General features: G+C 37.3%; 1 long non-coding RNA gene across 1 annotated transcript in view; it reads left to right on the top strand.

The window, feature by feature from the left end:
• LOC140531619 (uncharacterized) overlaps positions 1-20,701 on the top strand; it is a 108,854-nt gene that overhangs the window by 25,287 nt on the left and 62,866 nt on the right. Inside the window, exon 4 of the long non-coding RNA XR_011976387.1 lies at positions 6,219-6,306. This is a non-coding gene — a long non-coding RNA (uncharacterized lncRNA). The remainder of the gene's footprint in view (positions 1-6,218; positions 6,307-20,701) is intronic.

Below are 20,701 nucleotides of genomic sequence, written 5' to 3'. Positions count from 1 at the left end.
TTCCAGTTTGCAAAGAAAGGAAGAAAAGATCAGATTAAAACTAGAGAGTTCTTTCCCCCCTAAAGGGTACATTGGGAATTTTGAGAATATCTGAAAAAAGGACACAGAGAAGGAGGAGGAGGTAAAGGTCAGTTCCTGTGACATATAGATTGGTGGGGAGAGTATAGCTGGTGGCAGCAATGTCTGTAGTTCTTTCTTCAAACCCAAGTCTCATAGGCCACTGAGAGGTGGCCTATAAATGTATAAGTGGCGAGATATATGATAGTGTGTGTGGGGGGGGGAGGGGAAGACTCTCTGGTAACTAGAGCTTTGGGAGAAAAACAGATATGAGGTCTGGCTACTTTAATTCCTAGCCTGTGTTTTACTTCAGCTTGATATGATGGGCACTTGTTTACTGTTTGTTTGGGGGGAAAAAGAGTCTGTACCTAGAAAAAGGATATAGGACCCATTGTCAGAATGGAATCCTGTATGGCTTCCCTTCTAAAAATTACCATATTTCTGGAAGGAACAAACCAAGTGACTAAACTAAACAGAAAGGGAGGATTTACATTTATGCATTTCTCTGTGTTTATAACTTTTCTACTGCAAAAAAAAATAGTTCATATGAATATTTGTAGTTTGAAAAATCTGATTTCCAATTTATCTTGTGATGGAGCAGTGCAAACCAAGCTAGTACTCTTCCTTGCACAACTATATCTTCATAGTAGATACTGTATATAAGGGGATGATGGATTTTGGTGGTGATAAGCAGGAAAACTGGGAAGGTAGGTAGTGGTTGGTTGTGAGCCAGTCTGGCTTAAATCTTGGCAAACTAGCTTATATCCTGTGAGGCATCATGGGTTAAGAGGCAAGTGCCCCAAATGGTATACCCTAATCAAAAGACATTTATTAATTACCTACTATATACCTGGTACCTGTGGATCCCTGCTGTAAGGGAGAATACATTGTATCAAAAGAGACATCCTGTACATACATAGGTATTTATAAAATAAATATATGGTGAATGTTATGGGCAGACCTGGCTCAGGCCAGAAATCTATTAGTTCAGATTCAGCATTCATAAGCTATTGAAAATTAATGTAGAAAGAATATAATAATAAAATGTTGTAATAATAATAGCAAATATTTATATAGCATATTATGGTTTGCAAAACATTTTACATATGTCAATTCATTTTATCCTCACAACAATTCCATGAGGTAGAGACTATTATCATTCTAATTCTGCAGATGAGGAAACAGACAGACAGAGGTTTCACATGGCTAGTAAGTTTTTGAGGCTAGATTTTAACTCAGAGCCTTCTGACTCTAGAACCCCACTCCTAGCACTCTATTGTGTTACCTGCCTAGCTCTAATAATAATATTTAACAGGGTACTACAGAAATGAGATTTAGTAGACATGTGGCCTTCTCCTTTTCTTCCCTGCATCTCTCCCATTGGGAAATATTTCTGGTCAGAAGGACCAAATGTGGTGATTCAGGTAGTCTTAGAGTATTCACCAAATCTGAGGGTGCTAACCCCATGCAGGTAGGTTTTTTTGTGACTTGGGTGACCATGAAGTCAGATTAATATAGTCATAGGTCACCAGATTTACTACTGTGTCACTACTGTGTCAAGAGAAGCCCAGCTTAAGCCTTGCCTTAAACCAAAGCCAATCTGATCTAATCCCCATTGGGGATTGGAAGGACAGGATTCTGGTACTGACTTTAGTCCTATCATAGTGATTGATTGAGGGTAGAGAAAGAAACTAGCATCTGGTTGATCAGGAAAGATTCCATATAGAAGGTGGTGCTTGATCTGTGTCTTGAAGGAAACAAGGGATTTTAAGAGGTAGAGATGAAGAAATGGTCGTGTTTCTTGCAGTGCCAACAACCCAAGGTTTGGCCCTGCTAGTGGGTTCCACTGACAATTCATCATAAGATTTTTAGTCTGGAAAGCTATACTCATGAATAAATATAGAAAGAAGTGGAATAATGAACTGATATGATTCCTTCCATTGAAACTATTAGCCACTCCAGATGGTTTGGTTATTTCCATGGCAAACATTTTCCGTGGTATAGATATAACTTGAAAGCTTTGGGGTTTGTCTATCAACAGTAGTAATGAATAAAATATACATGTAGAAATAATGCATGAGATGGTCTGCAGTTGAACCAAAACCCATATGTTCTGGATGAATATTGAGGCATATAGCCAAGAACCAGGTTTTTGGGAATTGCAAAGTTTTAATGCAAATGCCCTGCTTTAGCTGTGTTTAGCTGAATGATCTTTTAATCTATTTAAAATCAGTTAATCAACAAATAATTATTTAGCATCTATCAGGTAGGTACAAAAAAACCAATCAGGAATTTGTAATGATTAGTCAATGAAATTGGTATGTACAATAAGATGTGAAGATTCTAGCAGTTATTCCCTCTCTCATACATTCAATTAGTAAATATAGAAATCACATTTAAGAAATTTGGCTTTTGAATCTAGAAAAAAAAGAATCATACCTGTTCAAAGAAAACTTTCCTTTTTCAAGATATTTTCAAATTAGACTCAAGTTTCAGAAGGAGGCACAAATAGCTAATAACGAGTGGTGTACATTGTGGCAGAAAAGTGGGGCATCTCATTTAGTGTCTGACAATCTTGGAGATAATCCCAGTCCTTGACTACTGCACCAGTATAGTGATAAGTAGGGGAAAAAAGAAACCATTCTATTGGAAACTCCTCAAGACAAAAGCAAATTTGATGGCTTTACATCTGTCTTTTCCATTTTTCTTCTCAGTTACATGGCTTGAGCACAGAATCAAACATCCTTGAACACAGATGAGAGGAAAATACATACTTTTTCATCGTAAGTCCCTGAAGTCTCAAAGGGACAGCATTACTTTGACTTAGCAAAGACTATTGAAATAAATGAATAAGTCATCCCCTCACCCTCTGCCTCAGGTGATATTTGAAAGCTGCCCAAAATAATCCAGGCACCAAGTTTAGGCCACATGGCCCCTAACCAGTTCCATCTGTGTAGCCCACCACTCTGAGCAGCACAACTAGTCCATTGTCAATCCCTTTGCACCCCTTCTACCCTGCGTATTCCATTTTAAGCCTTGTGGAGGTGGTGGAATGCCATACATTATTGTATAGTAGGGTGGTCAAGGGGTGGCTGAGTCTCCGGGAGTCACTGAACAGTTGCTGTTCTAGGAAGGGGGATCCCCTGGCTCCCGTCCAGTCATCCTTATTTGACAGTTGTGAGCACTGATATGCTGCAGGTTGACATTCCACCTCCCCCTCCACTCCTGTTCTGCCTTTGATCAATGTGTGAAATATGAGTGGGGTGGATCTACTAGTCACAAGTAGCCTCTCAACAGTGTGCCTATTCAGGAATTGGGTATCAGCACTCTGGGAGACAGCTGTTGCAGATGCATTAGACAGACAGGGACAGATTTAGTCTCTTGTGTGGATTGTAAATGGAGCCTGCCACACAGGCTTGGTCTTGTTTCATGAAGAACTGTTAGCGACTCCTAGTTATTGTAACCTTTGTTAACTTTCTCCCTAGTAGAAATAACCCTTGTTACCTCTTCTGCTGAGGGGAAATACATGCCAAGGATGAAGGCTATGGGATTGGGCTACAATTCAGGTTATTTCATGAACAAAAGAGGAGTTGTGTCTTAAAAGGACAGGTTGATTTTTCTCCTGTCTGGAGAGAGACTGAAAGCTTCTGAGACCTAACCAAATGAATACTGAGATACATAGGTTTAAACAGACAGTGTTGAAGTTTTCCTTCTCAATAGGGACAAAAACTATCTCAAGTTAGATAGGGCTCATGGAAACAGGGTGAGGAGCTTGGTCTTAGAGTCTCTAGGAGTGGAGGCAGTAAGGTAGGTAACGTTGGTGCAGAGTGGCCCGCTGATTGGAGAGGGAGAGAGAGAAAGCTCTAGGAAGCATTTTGGGAAACTACAGTGTTATGTAAATTACTCAGTACAAGCAATAACTTTGACATGATTTCATTTTGTGACAGCTTTCAGTCATATCTGTGTGCTTCTGTAGATGCTAGGACAACTCAGAACATCTGACCTTTAACAGATCAAGCTAGATTGAGTTGGTTTCCCCACCCGTAGTTATTTTTCTGTCAGCTGAGTGCTGGATTTTGTGCCAGGTTGTGTTGAAAGCAATCCTTACAGTATGTACAATCAGTCACTGATGCAAAAGCATTCTGAAGTGACCCCATGTTTTGAGCTTGCTTGACTTTTGCTATATGCAGCCAGCCTGCATGTGAATTAAAAGCATCTTCTCAGTGCTAATTCCATCGCCCTATGATGTTGTAATTGGGGAGGAGCTGAGGTAAGACGAACCCCACCTCCTCACTGAAACATGCACCATTAATATTGTCTTTCCCTTATATGGAAGTTATTTACTCCTGCCAATAAAAAAGGCGCCCAGTTTGAATTTAGACTGGCCATCTTTCCAACTGCTAGCTGCCTTGGTGTACTACTGAATAACACTCCTTTAACTTTCTTTTCCTGAATAAGGATTTTTCCATTTAACAACAGGCTCATGAGCCTATTATATTTTCGTTGTGAATATTTACACTTCAGAAATGAGTGAAAGTTACAGATCTGGCTTGGTTTATTAGATGTTTTTTAATTGTCTGAACTTATGAGAGAGCAAATGTTAGTAATGAAGGTTAAACTTACAAGTGTATCATGTATATACTCTTACTCCTCCTCCCCAAGCTGGTTATTAAACATTTACCAGCAAAAATAACCCTTCATAAGCACATTTCATTGCTCTTTTTTGATGTACTTTTAATTCTGGTTTTTAAGAATGAATATCATTCTGTTGGTGTTCAGTCACATTTGACTCTTCATGACCTCATTTGCTATACTGACTGTGGGGTTTTCTTCACAAAAATACTGGAATGACTTCTTATTTTCTTCTCCAGTAGAGCAAAGGAAACAGAGGTTAAATGTCTTTCTCAGTCACACAGCTAGTAATTTTCTGATGCCAAATTTGAACTCAGACCTTTTTGACTATGGGCTCAGCTGTCTATCCACTGAGCCATCTAGCTGCCCCTAGATGTTACTCTAATTTATAAAGAGCACATTTCAACAATTGTTAGAAATTAAGTGTAGGGAAGTTAAGATTTTTGAGAATCATTCAAAATTCACAATGGAAAGAATTAGTAAGGACAAAGAAAAAGGCATCTAAAAAAACCCAGTTTTCCCACTAAATCCTTCAAGAAGACATTAAGAACTAAAACATTGTTGCTTCAAAATAACCTAAAAAATCTTAGAAAAACAAAACAAAAAAGACCTTTAGAGGAACCAGGCAGTGAAGGGTATTGTTATTAATTCCCCTGCAGAAAAAGTGTAAGTTTCTTGAACTTGGATGAATAGTGAGAAGAATAGTGAAAAACTAAAAATTATCTTTCACCAATCTTCAGTGCTATAGTCTTTACGATATGGATATAAAGAAAAAATACTCACCATGGTCAAGGTAAAAACTATAGCACTGAAGATTGGTGAAAGATAATTTTTGCTGCTGAAACTCACCTTTTCAATTCTGGGTTATGCTAGAAGCCATTATTAGATTAAGTTCAGGTGAAGATAAGATCTGTACATCTTCATCTGAACCTAAGATGAACATACAAAAATATTTTGAGGAATTTTTCTTTCCTTTGGGCCTGGACATCAATTCTGTTAATGAAATACTGAACTCTGATGAATGTATTAACCTGGTGAGAAGCAGAATTTTTCCAGAATTATAGAAATTCTTAAATGGAGATGAGAAGCTGAAATGTAACCTTTTGCCATGTCACATATCACTTGAGGTTAAGAGACATCAAAGAGATAGCCATAAATACACTTCCAAAGTCTGGGATCTCACTTGATTTATACCCTGTTGAAAGTCTCTGGGTATAATGAAACAACTTTTTTAAAAAAAAAAGATTTTTCATTAAAAATAGGCTTAGAGTCAGGATTTCATGAAGAAGAATTAAAGGATATGTGTCAAAATCTTGGGAACTCAATGCCAAATAGTATTTAAAAAGTGACTACAACAAAAGAACATAATGCATATTAAAATTTTATTAAGGAAATAAATAAGTGTTAAGGTTGATTCCATATGTAAAAAATTTTGTTATTTTACTTTATTCCAGTTAATTTTCATACCATTGTAATTCTGTGGCATTGGGGTGTCATGCTCTTCTTGTTCCTTGTCTTCACCTATTCAGACCCTGGAGAAAGGTGAGACAGACTGGAGTTGATCTGTGAAAAGTCAGTGAAGAACTTTAACTTCTCCTCCTCTTCAGCAGACAGCAGGTATTTACTATATGGTTTCTCTATTTTCTTAAAGTGTTATAATTTCTGATTTTTTTATACATGAAATGATGTCTTTCTAATGATATGATTATTATCAGTAATAGCTGCTATTTGATTTGAGTTTGATTTTAATTTCAAACAGTGGGTTTTCAATGGAAGGAGCCCCTGTGTGACTTGTGTACAGATATTAAGTAGGACAAAAGTTTGAACCTTGGTCTAAGCCACTAGAGTTTTGTTCTCTAGGTGGGAAGTCTGAGCTGTAAAATCATTAATCTTATGGTTTGGGTTTTATTAATGATTTTCTAAGGTTCTCAGTAGCAAAGGGCATTAACTATGTGACTCAGGACAATTTGTCCCTTAACATGCAGTCATTATGAAGCTTATTAAAAATTGGATGCTTTCCTCAAACAAGTAGTGGCAATCCTGAGTTCATTTCACTTGATCTTTTTCTTCTGGAAGCTCATATATTATTGATGAGGAGAAGGGTAGAGGTATAGAGGAAAGGAGAGCCACACTGGGGTGGGTAGTGTTATTGTTTTTCCTTCCTTTTTGAAGATGACCAGTGACCTCACAATGAGTGATGTCTTGACTTGTGGGTGAACTGAATTTAAGTACAGAAGAGTTGTACAAAGTCATCCACCTCACTCTCTTTCCAGAATCACTGAAATATAGGGGCAAGACAAAAGTCAGTCCTCCCCGAATACCCCATACATGAGTGGGGTGGGGTAGAGAACGAAGGGAAAAGTTTGAAAAAAAGGGAACAGCCCTACATTACAAAGGTGGGAAGGAAGGAATTCAGTTTTTTCATCCTGTTGTTTTTGTTTTTTCCATTAATCCTCAAAATCCCATTAGACGGATAAGGTAGATTTGTTTGACACAGGTAAGATAACTTTCTTATGTTTAAACAGGCAGTAAGTAGCGAAGCCAAGATACAAACACATGTCCTTTGTCTCTAAAACAAGCAGTTTTTTCACTAAATCCTTCAAGGAGACAAATAATAGGCAAGAAATATAATTACAACTGTTATTTTGAGGAACAAGTATTCCTTGTGATGATGGCTGTCATGTTTGAGATCATGCATATATGAATCTTTTGAAAGTATCACAGCCTGATTTAAAAAAAAAAAACAGTTGAAAGATGTAGATGTGTTGGCCTTGATATAATAAAAGCAGCTCTTGAGAGGGCAGTATTTACGGACTCGAATAGTAAATGATTCCAGTTGACATTTATGGCTTTTTGACTTAGGATTTTCCATGTAGTGACTGAGAAAGTTGGGAAACTGGTTAAGAAAAGTCCTGTTAGTACTTTCCTGAAGTTCTCAGAAGGAACAGCCTTAAAGGATTTGAGTATAATGCAAATATTTTTAAATGTAGTGTAGAGGGAAATGGAAAAAAAATACTGGAGTTAGTGTCACATTGCAAATGCTTACTTCCTGCGTAAATGACCTAGGAGAGGTTGGTCTTTCTTGAGATTACTTGGTACAAGGGTTAGAAAGAACTCTTGAAGTATCAGTGCTTAAGTCTTCTAAGAATCCTAAAGACTTTTCTAAAGTTGATGATACGGACACACATGCTAAATAGACTCCAATTGTTTTGCTGAGGGAGGGTGAAAAGGGGTGGAGAACCAATGTCTATGACCAAAAGTGTGGTGGTGGTATCTAAGCAAAGAAAACATTCCTACCACTGTCAGATAGCTAACTTTTCAAAGGAGTACTGAAGAGACCAGTTGAGAGATGGGATAGTTGTAAAATCAGAGAGTCCAGGCCTTAAGTTTCATTATCTATAGAACAAGACAGTTGGATGAACTCAGAAAATCTAGATCAGGTGTGAGACACATAAACATGGCACACAGGAGGGCTGCTAGCACACGTTCACCCTTGATCTGGCCAGACAGGAAAGACAGCTTTGAAGGGGTTAATAATTTTACTTTATTCTAGCCTAGTCTTCTCAGAAGGGTTGCTGATAATGGGAGCAAAACTCCTATAGCATTCCCTAATCAACTTTCTTGCAGGGACTGGTGAGAAAGTGGGGCAACTACCCCTATGTCTTGATGGGGTCAATTGAGGCAGGCATAGTTCATGTATACCCCTAAATCCTCTCAAGCCTCAATGGGGGCCAGTTGAGGCAAACACAGATTCCCCCCAAGTCTTGATGGGGACCAGTCAAGGTACACACAGCATTCCAGCTTGTGCATTCAGCCTAAAGGATTCCCCCCAAGCCTTAATGGGGCCTGGTCAAGGCATAGACAACATTTCAACTTGTACATTCAAACCTAAAGTTTCACCATTCTTTGACCCATGCCCACCTGCTTTATAGGGCAACAAACAAAGAAGGCATCTTGCCAGCAACAGCCTCACAGGTTTACATCACATCATCCCTGTATCTCACTGTACAATCACAGTGGATGTCTATAATTTAAGCACACGTTTATATTATTTATCATTATATAATGCTGTGCAAACATTGTGGAGATGTTTGAACCATAATCATGAGAACTCATATCTAGTACCTAGGAACAAGAGATTTTTATGACTATGGATTCTGGGAAACTGAACTCTAAGAAATAATAACAAAAACCCACTTTACACACACTAAAATCTACTTTACTTACACTAAAATCCACTTTACCAGGTATCTAATTTGGACACCTAACTGGGGATGTCTTTCAACATTTGTAAACATTGCTTTTGATTAGATCATTTTTTAGAACTAGAAAGGATTCCCTTTTTCTAGATTATAAAAAATTTCATATAAGGAAGCAGCATAACTTAAGATGTGATAAAATATAGAATAATCTATTTAAATCAAGATGGGGAAAATTATCATACTAGTCTCATGTCAAACACACTAGACAAAGCCGTGATTAATTTTTTCAAAAGAGCAATAATTTTACTGTTTTCTCCATAGTATACCACAGTGTCAATGATGAGTAGGCTGTAGATACTTCCTCTAAATAGAATGTTCCATATGTATGAAATTAACTATTTCAACATCTAGTGTTTTAAGGATATTTCTGGAGGATATTGCTGAATATCTTTTCGTGATATTGCTATGTGAATTTACTTTCGTTAGTGGCTAGTCAATGTGTGAGTGTCTCTCTGTATTTCAATTCTGAACCTGAACTATCAGACCAATCTGAGTTATTTCTGGTTTCCTTTTATCTAATCACCCAATGAAGCTCACTTGATTACTTTCCCCAAGAAAGTAGAGGGTGACCATAGGCAAGTTATGTAAATTATTAGTGCTACTAAGGATACACATTGCAAAGGTGTTGGTTGATCTGCATTGGTTTCTATCTTATCTCCTCTAAGAAGTCAGTGGAGTCTCTTCATCTAAGCAGTTAAGTACCTATTCTAGAGGACAGAATTGTTGCAAATGAAAACCCCTAAGAGACAAGAGTTTCTGAGTAATTAATAATCAATTTATTAATTAGGCTAGCTCATAATCAAAAATCAATAAATTGATGACCAGCTGCTTCCCACCATAACCACAAACACCAAGGGAAACCCTGAAATACCCTAAATACTTCCCGAAAAAAAATTCCATCACAAGTAAAATTCAACTCTGATTGGTGGTCATTTAATAGGGAAATGGGCTAAAAGTCCATTGCTCTTCCTGCTGAAAACCTGCCTTGATCATGAGACTCAGCTGCCTCAAGGCATCTGGGTAGAGAAAGCCATTTCTATCTACACTCCTCCAGCTAATTTTCTCCTTCATGAGTTGGATTGTCCTAAACCCTAATGGAGGAGATCAAGGACCTAGGTTCTTCCTCTAGGCAAAGGCTCATCTAGACTGGATTCTGTTTATATGCTAAACAGAAATTAGATTTCCCAGTTGTGTGGAGTCAGGCCCAAAGAGCATGTGCCTTGAGGGCTAAGAGTCAAATCTCATCACTCAGTCCACCCTTTCAGAGAATGACTGACCTTTTCTTGAGTTGTATTTTAATAGAAATGAAAGGGAAAAGGTAGATCTCAAATTAATAATTAGTTATTAATATAATAGTATAATATCAATTTCTCTCCAAGTATTAGACTTGTAGTCAATAATATCTGGGTTTGAATTCTGCCTCAGATAGAGGCCAAGGTTCCCACCCTGGAGTTTTCTCAGGGGAGCCCTCAGTTCATGCATCTGGATACACCTGTTCCCTTTCAGATTATGCTAGGAGGCTGGGCTTTGGATTGTGCTATTTATCCACTTTCTTATCATCCATAGACTTCTGATTGACTTAATGTGCAGTTCTTGGGTGGGAACAAGACACTTACTATACCTTGTGGGCTGTCTGCTTCCATTTCAGGTAGCTATCATGGCTGGAAAATTTTTCTTTAAAGTCATGAAATCTTGTTTTGCCCCATCCCCTAGCATAAACATGTATCCATATATTCAACTTTGGAAAGTTCCCTAGGATCCTGAAGAAACTTAAGCACTATTTTTTCAAGAGTTCTTTTCAACCCTGTGTTCTGTACCAAATAGTCCCATTTGTTCACAAATCTTACTGTCCTTCTCAGTGACATATGAAAAAAAATCTCAAAAAGTCTATTGAGCACAATTCCCTAGTAGGTTAGGCCTGACTCAGGCCAGTCTGTTGTTTCAGGCTTCTAACTGGAATGAAACACAATGCTGATAGAATATTTAACAGTTAACACACGGAAGTTTAGTTAACTCTAGAATAGAATGGATGCAACACTTAGCTCAGGTAGACATCATGGTCTTTCCTCCTCACATCTCCATACAAAAATGCATCAGTTCAGCAGGGCACATGGTGGTGATTTAAATGTCTATGGGAGACCTTCCAGGTCTGCAGGAGCCTTACTACACACAGCACACTTTCCCATGAGTCAGTCAAGTCTTAGTGACAATTTCAACAGTTTCTACAAAAAAATAATTAGTCCAGCCTGATGGGGGAAGGGATTTGCACTGTACCCCTAAAAGGAAAAGACCACATCTTTGGGACATGGACCCCAAAGCGCCTAAACCCAGATGTCTGGTTTTCACATGAGGCACTTGGCCCATCCCAGTCAATAATCTTTTTAACTGCTCTTTCATTGTCTGTACCTGACCCACTCCACTTACTTGTCATTCCTTAATTTCATCCAGATCTTCCTACAGTCTTTTAGTATAAACACATCTGTCTTGTCCCCATTAAACTGTGCAGATTCTTAAAATTCTGCCCACTTCTACTGGTGACACAGTTAACCTTGTCTCTGATTGAAAGAAGGCTTAAGTGGTCAAATTCTTTGTAGACAGATCCACACTCTTTGCTCTATCATTTTGGGGTTCATAGCACCCTTAGACCCCAACACAGCCCACCCAATGGAGGGATACTAGTAGATATTTCTCCCCCAGATAATCCCCAATTTACCAATCTTCAAGGAAGCCTGAAGCCCACTAAGGTAGGTATGCTTACAAATCACCATAACTCGCAAATACAATTATGCAAATTCCACAAATGACAGTTTGAAATATTTGTCATCTTAGACCACAGTTCTTAAAGATCTAGAGTATGCTCACATCTGTCTCTAGTTTCTGAATGCCCACAGACAGTTTACTGTCTGATTTCTCTGGGTCAACCTGATTCCTCTCCTATCATAAAGCCCAAAGCGTGCCAGTTAGGATCACAGTCAGAGGATATAAGTAATCGGGGCATCATATCAACTGGGATTCCTCTTCCTTCATATTATTCTTCTACTTTAACCACTTCCCTGATTTAATTCTGCCAAATAATGAGACCTGTATTTGACTGGCAAGAGGTTTCAGATTTAGAATTGGAATAAAATTAAATACTTCTAGATTATAAAGTCTAGTTAACCAATGGAAACTTACTTAATAATAGCATGGAAGGATATTCAGGATTATAGCATTAGTTCAGCTGAGTGCAACTTCTCCATTTCAAATTTTTCCCAATTAATTAGCAGTGCCCAAGTGGTGGTCAGAAGTGTGTCAAGCATAAGGGAGGGGCCCCTCCTTGTCTGCTGACTTTTATATTTCAGTGACCTAGAAGCTATATAGGAGTTCATGCCTTAAGTCTCTGGGTCAATCATATTTTGAGATAATACCTTTCAAGGAAAAACTAGCCCAATCTGTGCTTTTCTCATAGAGAGGAAACAACTTTTTTTTCTTTTCTGACTTGAGTTGATATGTAACAAAAAAAAATGCTGTTGTCTCATCCAAGAGTGAAATGAACCTCAGTAAGTCAGACAGCTAAAATTCTTTTCTTCTAGAATTCAGGAAAAAAAAAAAAACAAAGTCCAAAGGGAAAGATAAATCATTAAGTTCAGAGATATTTTCTTGGACTTTTCCTTCTTTTTTAACTCATGAAATTGAAGCCACTGTTGTCAGTGTTGGAAGTCCTGGTTGGAAACATATACATATATTCTTTGGGCATGGTAGTTGGATTTGGTGACATCTAAGAAAATTGTTTTCTACTAAATCCATATGTTTGGCCAAAGATTACTAGGAGAATGTTCCACTCAATCAGCTGATGCTTAGTGTTGTTGCGGTGGTGGTGATATCTGTCATTCCTCTAAGCAAAGCAAACATCGTTACAATTATCAGATAGCTAAAGTGTCAAAGAAGTAGTGAGGAGATCGATTGAGAAATGAGGTAGCTGTAAAATCAGAGAATCAAAAAAATTTGTCTAACATTCAACCATACAGGTGTATAAAACCAATCTGCAAATGTCTTACAGCCTTCAGAACAAATGCAACATTATTAGCTTATGGATTGTTTTCCTGGAGAAACTTAGGCTCATCCTCAATAATTTTATAAACTTCATAAAAAAGAACTGAATAGAAAACTGAGAATATCTCTTTTCCTACTCTTCATTCTGTTAAAGCAAGATTTTTTCCATTAGTGTATTTATGGAAAGGTGGAGTGAGAGGATGTGAATATGGCATGATATAGATTTGTCATGTTTATATTATGGAATTGGAAAAAAGAATGAATAATCCAGTAAAATCACTTAGTAGTGATTTTTACTTAAAGTGATAGTTTACTTAACATTAGACAACCAGTAGAACTGTCTGGGGATAAGGATTCTCTAAAGAGTGGTCAATACCACTGTGGAGCTGACTTAGACCTGGTTTGAGGAAAGAGTTCAAAATTGTTGGCTAAGGAAAATGTCCATCAACTTTGTCAACAGACCTTTCACAGGTCACAAGACCTGCCAGAGCCATCAACCCTAGGTCATTTCAACAGAGGCTTTCCAAAGATCATAAGACCCTTTCAACAACATAATGAGCCTTTTCACAAGTCATAAGACCAACAGCATCCTAAGGAAATTGTGGGTTAGAAGCAAAGGTCATAAATGAATGGACAGTAGTAATTCATAAGGGCTAGGGGGTATTGCACCAGCAAATGAATTTTATTACAGCACATTACAGAGTGGGGTTATGGTGGGGTAGTGTAAGAATGGCATTTTTATTACATTTCTAATTAACAGTGTGAATCTAACTGATAAGTCAAATACAATTAATATAATCATCAATACACGGTAGATTAATCATTCATAACTCTTATCCTAAAAGCATCAACTAACATAATTACCTCAAACTTAATTCTATTCTGTTTAATTCACTAATACAATCATTGATACTCATCAAATCACAATAAACTGAATAAATGCTGATTAATTTGAGTTAGAGTATCAAAATTATCCTCACAGAGTCAGGAAGACCTGCGTTAAACTCTGCCTTAGATACTTTTTAACTCTTTTCTTGCCTCAGTTTCCTTATCTGTGAAATGGGGATAATGATAATAATACTGCCCTCCCAGGGTTGTTATGAGGATCAATTAAGACAGTAATTGTAAAAGTGGTTGGCATAATGCCTGGCACATAGTAAGCCCTATATAAATATTAACTGTTATTATTATCTGTATGACCGTGGACAAACATTTAACCTTTGCTTGTCTTAGTCCTTTTATTTGTAAAATAGGGATACTAATAGTAGCACTAAGGAGCACACTTTGAAATAAAAATTGTAAAGTTTTGCAAACCTCAAAGGACTATATAAATTCTAGTAATGACATAATCCATTCAAGATGGCTTCCAGAAATTCTTGGTCAACTTGCTTTGGACTTTTCTTGTGTCTCCTACAAAGTCCTGCTTCTATAAAGGTTATCATGGCATTTGGAAAGAACATTGAGATGAAGTTGAGGGAACTTGGCTTCTACTCTTGATCTGTCACTGATTTTGGGAAAGTCAGTTATCTTTCTGACTTCAGTTTCCTCATCTTTAAAGAATGGGGCGTTTGAAGTAAATGATCTCTAATGTCCTTTTCAGCTTTCAAAATTCATTCTTATTTTATCTCTCTTGATTTTGATATCAGAAGAAACTGCTCTTTTGACACTGCCTGTCTTTGGTGAAAGTGAGACAGTCTGTATTGCAAGCTGACATTACTAACTTTTGACAGCACTGCCAGCTGTGGGTGGGCATGTGTACCTGGTGACTATGGAGGAAGGACTCCTGAATGAGAAGTCAGGTGGAATTGATGGTCAGTGAGAGGCTACCCAGGCTGTTGTGCTTTGATCCAGAATACCCCCTTCTTGGGCAGCCTCTCTGGCCTGATGTAGGCTGGTTGTTGCCTCCTATTTCCTGTGCATTGACAATAGGGTTGTCTGTAGTCCAGATTGAGAGTGGCATTTGGTGCCTCACTAGGAGCTAGGAGAGGCAGAGCCAGTTCCTTGGCAGGTTTATGATAAGGAGTTAGGGCTTCACAGGGTGCCTGTCAGTAGGAATTTATGTACCACCTGGTCAAATATGCTCAAGTGAACCCAGCTGCCCCTACAGTTTTTGTCTTAGCTCCCTGGACCTCTTCTTCTTCTTCTTCTTCCCTTTTATTGCTTTTCCCTCCTCTTTAGTTCTCCACAAGTCTTAGGTTCTACAAATAAGCCAAAGCTGCTCTTTTTTTTCTTGGAGACAAGGCATACCAATCAGTCTTGTTAAGGGCATCAGGGCACCAGGGTGAGTATCATGTTATTCATGTGGTAACATCTGCTAAAGTGATTTTTAAAAAGTTGCCTGTAAAATTTTGGTACTGGTCCTTCTCTCCTTCTACCACTATCCAACACTTTGTCAACAATCCATACAGACACTTAACTCATGTTACCCAGTTTGCTCACACAAAACCTAGTGTGTATGTATGAGGAGGAGGTGGGCACAGATAATTTTCTATGCTTTGAATACAACATAGGGTTTAGAGCTGAAAGTAAGTTCAGAAATCATCTAAATTAACTCTCCCATTTTAAAGACAGGAATTTAGGTTCAGAGAGGTCATATGAATTGAATTAAAAATAGTTATTAATTGTGTGTTATGTGCCAATTAGAGGCAGTTAGGTGGCACAGGGGATAGAATGTTGAGCCTGGAGTCAGGAAGACTCATCTTCCTGAGTTCAAACTTGTCCTCAGACACTAGTTTTATGACCCTGGGCAAGTCACTTAACCCTCTTTGCTTTTGTTTCCTCATCTGTAAAATGAGCTGGAAAGGAAATGACCAACTACTCTAGTATTATTCCCAAAAAACCCCAAAAAGAGGTCATGAAGAGTCAGATAGAACTGAAACATGTGCCAATTATTATGCTAAAGACTTAGGGGTACAGATACAAACATGCACAGTCTCAACTCTCAGGGAGATTATATTCTAATAGGAGGAGATAATATATATTTAGAGGAGTTATAGCATGAGAAAGGTCTTTTGATCTGAGAAGTCACAGGCATGGTGAGTAGAGCCACAGAGGAGTTGATGGACATAGGCCAAATACTAATCTCATTTGGTACACAACATTGTGAGCTAGGTGCTATAATTATCCTCATTTTACAGTTGAGGAAACTAAGTCAGAGAGAAGTGAAATGACTTGCCTAGAGTCACACAGCTAGTAAGTGCCTAAGGTCAGATTTGAAGTCAGGTCCCAGTGCTCTCTCCATTGCACCACCTAGCTACCTTTAGTGCATTGATTTGATTAGAGTTCCTAGAAAAAGAGTGATGAACATAGGACATGCATATGTGGCAGAACAGACAGAAGAAGATGGTGTGGTGTTGGGGGTGTAAGCTCAGTTTCATGTGGACAGTCTTGGGCAGGTAAAAGGTGAGGACTTCTAAACCTTAGAGTTCTCATGAGGCCCCCCAGGGAACAGCTGGGAATTGAGGTGTGAGACCCGGGCTATCTCGTGCATTTCCGCCTCTTCCCCGTGGGAAACTTGCTGGGGAGAGCATCCTACCCTTGAGATTAATCCATGGTCTGAGCACACCTGTTGTTGTCTAGACTTGTGGGATAGAGCAGGGACATTTTTTCTATTTTGACAGAGAAGTGAGCAGCCTCACTGGGGTTAGTTAGAGAAATCAGAGTCTCCAGGGGCCTCAGCTCGGACTGAATTAGGATTCTCTGAGTTGGAAACTGAGTATTGTCCAGTCCTGACATGACAGCTCCATTTTTGATGGACTTGAGGTTGTGGAACCCAAGGTATTGAGAAGACAAAGAGAAGGGAAAAGAAACGTGAAGATCAGATGAAAACATATGCTGAGTGGGGCTAAGTGCTGATGACACAAATTAGGGGAAATGAAGTGAGTGAAAAAACATTACACTGGTTAAAAATGTCTTACTTTCTTGTCTTCTGTCTATCCAGAGAGGAATCCATTTCTCATTTTTCAGTAAATCCTTTATTTCCTGCTTTTCCTTTTCCAATTAAAAGAAGAGTTTCATGGGGGAAAAGGTAATTTTGTTGTCTCAAAGGTAAATTATTCTCTGACTGCTTTCTTTCAGTGTTGATGCTCTTTACAATTTTAACAGTCCTTCTGGCAAAGGTGGACTCACTGCCTTGTAAAGTCATAACTTAAAGAAGTGACTATTTATAAAATGCCCAGATTAATTGAACAAGGAATAGATATTATATATATATTTATATTATATAAATAATCAACCTGATCTCAGAATAAAAAATTAAATAAGTCATAAATGATTAATAAGAAAAAAATTTAGGTGAAGGTAGATTTACATGTGAAGTGTAAGAAGGGAAAATTAATTATAAAATTATATACATTATGTGGATAAAGTAGAGAAAGAAGTTATTGTATCAGATTCCTTTTATGATACAAATATAACCCTTATATCTTAATTGAGAGATGTAAAGTAGGAAAAGGCAACTGCAGTCCAACATCACTAATAAATATTTACACAAAAATATTGAAAAATGTTACCAAAGAAGATACACTAATGTATTCAAAAGATTATGCAATTGTTAAAATCAAATCTGTCTTACCTATCTACATATTTATCTAATCAGATTGCATTTTTCTTCTAGAAATGTCAAGTGGTTCAACATTAGGAAATTTAAGAAGGAATTATTAAAAACATTAAAATCAAATTATTATATTAATAGAGGCTTATAAAGTTTTTTTTTAATTACACACAGGGAGGAGGAAAGAAGAAAGGGTTAAAAGTAGAGTAATTTCTAATTAGTTTTATATACTATAATTACTGTAATATGTGCCAGAAGTTCATAGTTTTTGCACCATTTCTTCTGTTTTTCTTCATATCTTGAGATGTTTACAATTATTAATTGAATTTAAAAAATAATAAATTAAATTTTATGTAAAATCTCTGAAGCCATTTGGAGATCAGTTGACATATCAATGCAAACTTTTCAAAGACTTAGCTAATTGCCTCATTTACTAGTACTGACTTATTTAGATTCAATCAAGTCTTTTGTCTTACATATGAATGCCAAGCTCTAGGGCTTTGAATCTATATCAAGAGGGCATGGTCACTAGAAACGGTGTGCATTCCCTTGTTGTAAACTAAATGACTGTGAAACTTGCTATTATATATACAAATATGAATTGTTGGCTTTGAAGTGGTTCATCACCAAAAACTTCTGAATCTGTATATAGACGGAAATTCCTTGTATGGACTAGACTACAAATAATACCCTAACATATTTTGACCTGTGCCAAATTATATGCTATTTGTCAGAAATCAGTAATAGAAATAACCAATTATGAATTCATATACTTTTTTAGAAAAAGAAGGCTAATAGGCCTTTAGAAATTCTTTCCCAAGGAAAGCACTATATGGTGACTCTAGACATGATTCTGTGAAACAACTTAAAAAAAATTTTCCTGGTCCGGGATGGTAACAGATGACATTAAGAAGTGTGAGTTGTGTTGATGTATTCAAAGAGAAGTGCTACTGACTTATGCTGAAAATTAGAAGAATATGTATATGCTAGAAATCTTTGGAACTTATTTTTATTTATTACATTCAGAAGGAAATGGTAAGAACATAAGTTAATTTTTAGTATTTCTTATGAACTAGTCACTTCATAGATATGCAGAAGCATAGCAAGTCAGGACTCAGAAAGCCTCCATGGGTGCTAAAGCAAGAAATATTTCATAACATATGGATTCCCAGATATTATCAACTATGAACAATGTAGATACTTTGATAGCTAAAAACTTAAGGAAAAGTAAGAATTGGTAGATATCAAGAAGTCTATAAGTATATTTTCCTCAAGGATACCCATAGCTTGGTTGTTTCAATCACACATTGAAGGATATTTTAGCAACACAGAGACTGGAACAAAAATGAAAGTTGAGTTGAAATGTCCACAAGTACAGCTCCACCAGAAATGATGCCAAATGTTTTACACTTTGTTTTCTGATATTTGGGCAAGATCTACACTTATCTACTGAGTTTGTTTTTGAAATTTCAGAAGATGAAGAAGATATAACGCAGTCAGTACAACTTTTGGCCTAGCAGGAAGTGGAAGAAAAGCCTATCATCTAGCCAAAACTTTAGCTCTAAAGAAAGAGCTCTGACAGAAACAAATGGTCCCTTCTGCTCCTCAGTTTTTACTTTCTCTGGATTGTAAAATCATGTGCTCTTTACTGCAGGCTTATCCTGGAATAGTTTACTACTCCAATGGACTATTAAACTTTGCATATAACCCTGAAATATATCACTAACAAGTCTTATCTTCTATTCCTGTTCCTGACTTTCTCTGGCTTTCAAAACCCTGGGTTTGGATCTGGCACCTTTGTTTCCCCATTGACACTCTCCCTTTTAAATTCCCTTTTGTGTATTGTCATCTCCCATTAGAAAGCAAGCTGTTTGAGGGCTGAGATTGTTTTCCTTTTCACTTGTGTTGTCATCCTTAGCACTCAGTGCTGTGTCTGGTACTTAATGCTTAAAAAATCCTTCCTTCCTTCTTTGTCTAGAACTTTAATGAGGAGAGTTTTGTTAAGAAATTATGTCTTACAAGGGAAACACAAGTTAGCAGATCACCATAAAGCTACTACAATACAAGTTGTTTAGATACTGGGAAATTTGCCCATTTACAAAATAGTCTCAGAAAGTGTCATGGACCTTGTAAAGACAATTCACTGCAACTGCCTATTGCACATAGGAAATTTCCTTAGACTCCGATAAACAGAAAGGAAGAAGTGATAGATAGTTAGCTGGGGGAATCTGAGTAGAAAAGGCCATCTACTAGTTATGTATCAGACAGGTTCAGAAATTGATATGGCTAAGACATGGATTGTAACCTAAAAACTTTCCCTAGAACTCAGGACAACTTTGCTTTAACAGAGGGAGAACACTGAACTCAGAAGTAGTACCTTAATTACTAGAGCTTCTACTGTTGATACATGTAATGTATACCTTAAGTATGTTCTCATGTTTATTGATAATAATGATAATAGGTAGCATTCATATAACACTTTCAGGTTTGCAAAATGCTTTATATGTATATATATATATAATTTTATCTTCAGAACAATTCTGGAAGATAGGTACTATTATTATCTTTATTTTACAGATGAGGAACTGAGCAAAAAAGAGAGATAAGAGAGAAAGAGGAAGGTACTTGCCCAGGGCACACAGCTACTAAGTGTCTGAGGCTAGATTTGAAATGATTCTTGACTTTAGATCTACGCTGTACCATCTATATATTTAGTTAGAGCATATCTTTTAATTGTTTTTCTTTTTCCTGGTTTTTCTTTTTCCTGATTTTCCTTTTTTTGTTTATATGTGGATGTGCTATTGTTGTGAATGTATTGAAATTTATTCTGACTCAGTGACGCCATTATCCCTAGCTCTTCTGTACCTGTGAGTCACTTGTTAGGAATATTAATCAGTTTGTTTGGAGAGTTGTCACCTAGTCTATGCATACACTTTCGATTCCTTTGTCCTGCCTGCCAGCCCACATGTGTGTTCATCTCATCTCCAATCTCATTTCCTTATCATTTGGCAATAGGAGCAGAGCTCAATTGCAATGGACCATTCCCTTTTGTAAACCTGTAAGATTTGTCTTTCTCTTATTACGAAAGTTGTCTTTAAAAGTGGTTGGCAATTTGAATTCCATGTTGATCTTCAGTGATCCAATACATTTTCTGCTTTGGTATTGC

This window comes from Notamacropus eugenii, chromosome 3 (genome assembly GCF_028372415.1).
Source record: "Notamacropus eugenii isolate mMacEug1 chromosome 3, mMacEug1.pri_v2, whole genome shotgun sequence".
Lineage (NCBI taxonomy): Eukaryota > Metazoa > Chordata > Mammalia > Diprotodontia > Macropodidae > Notamacropus > Notamacropus eugenii.
This window is presented reverse-complemented; position numbering and strand designations above follow the sequence as displayed.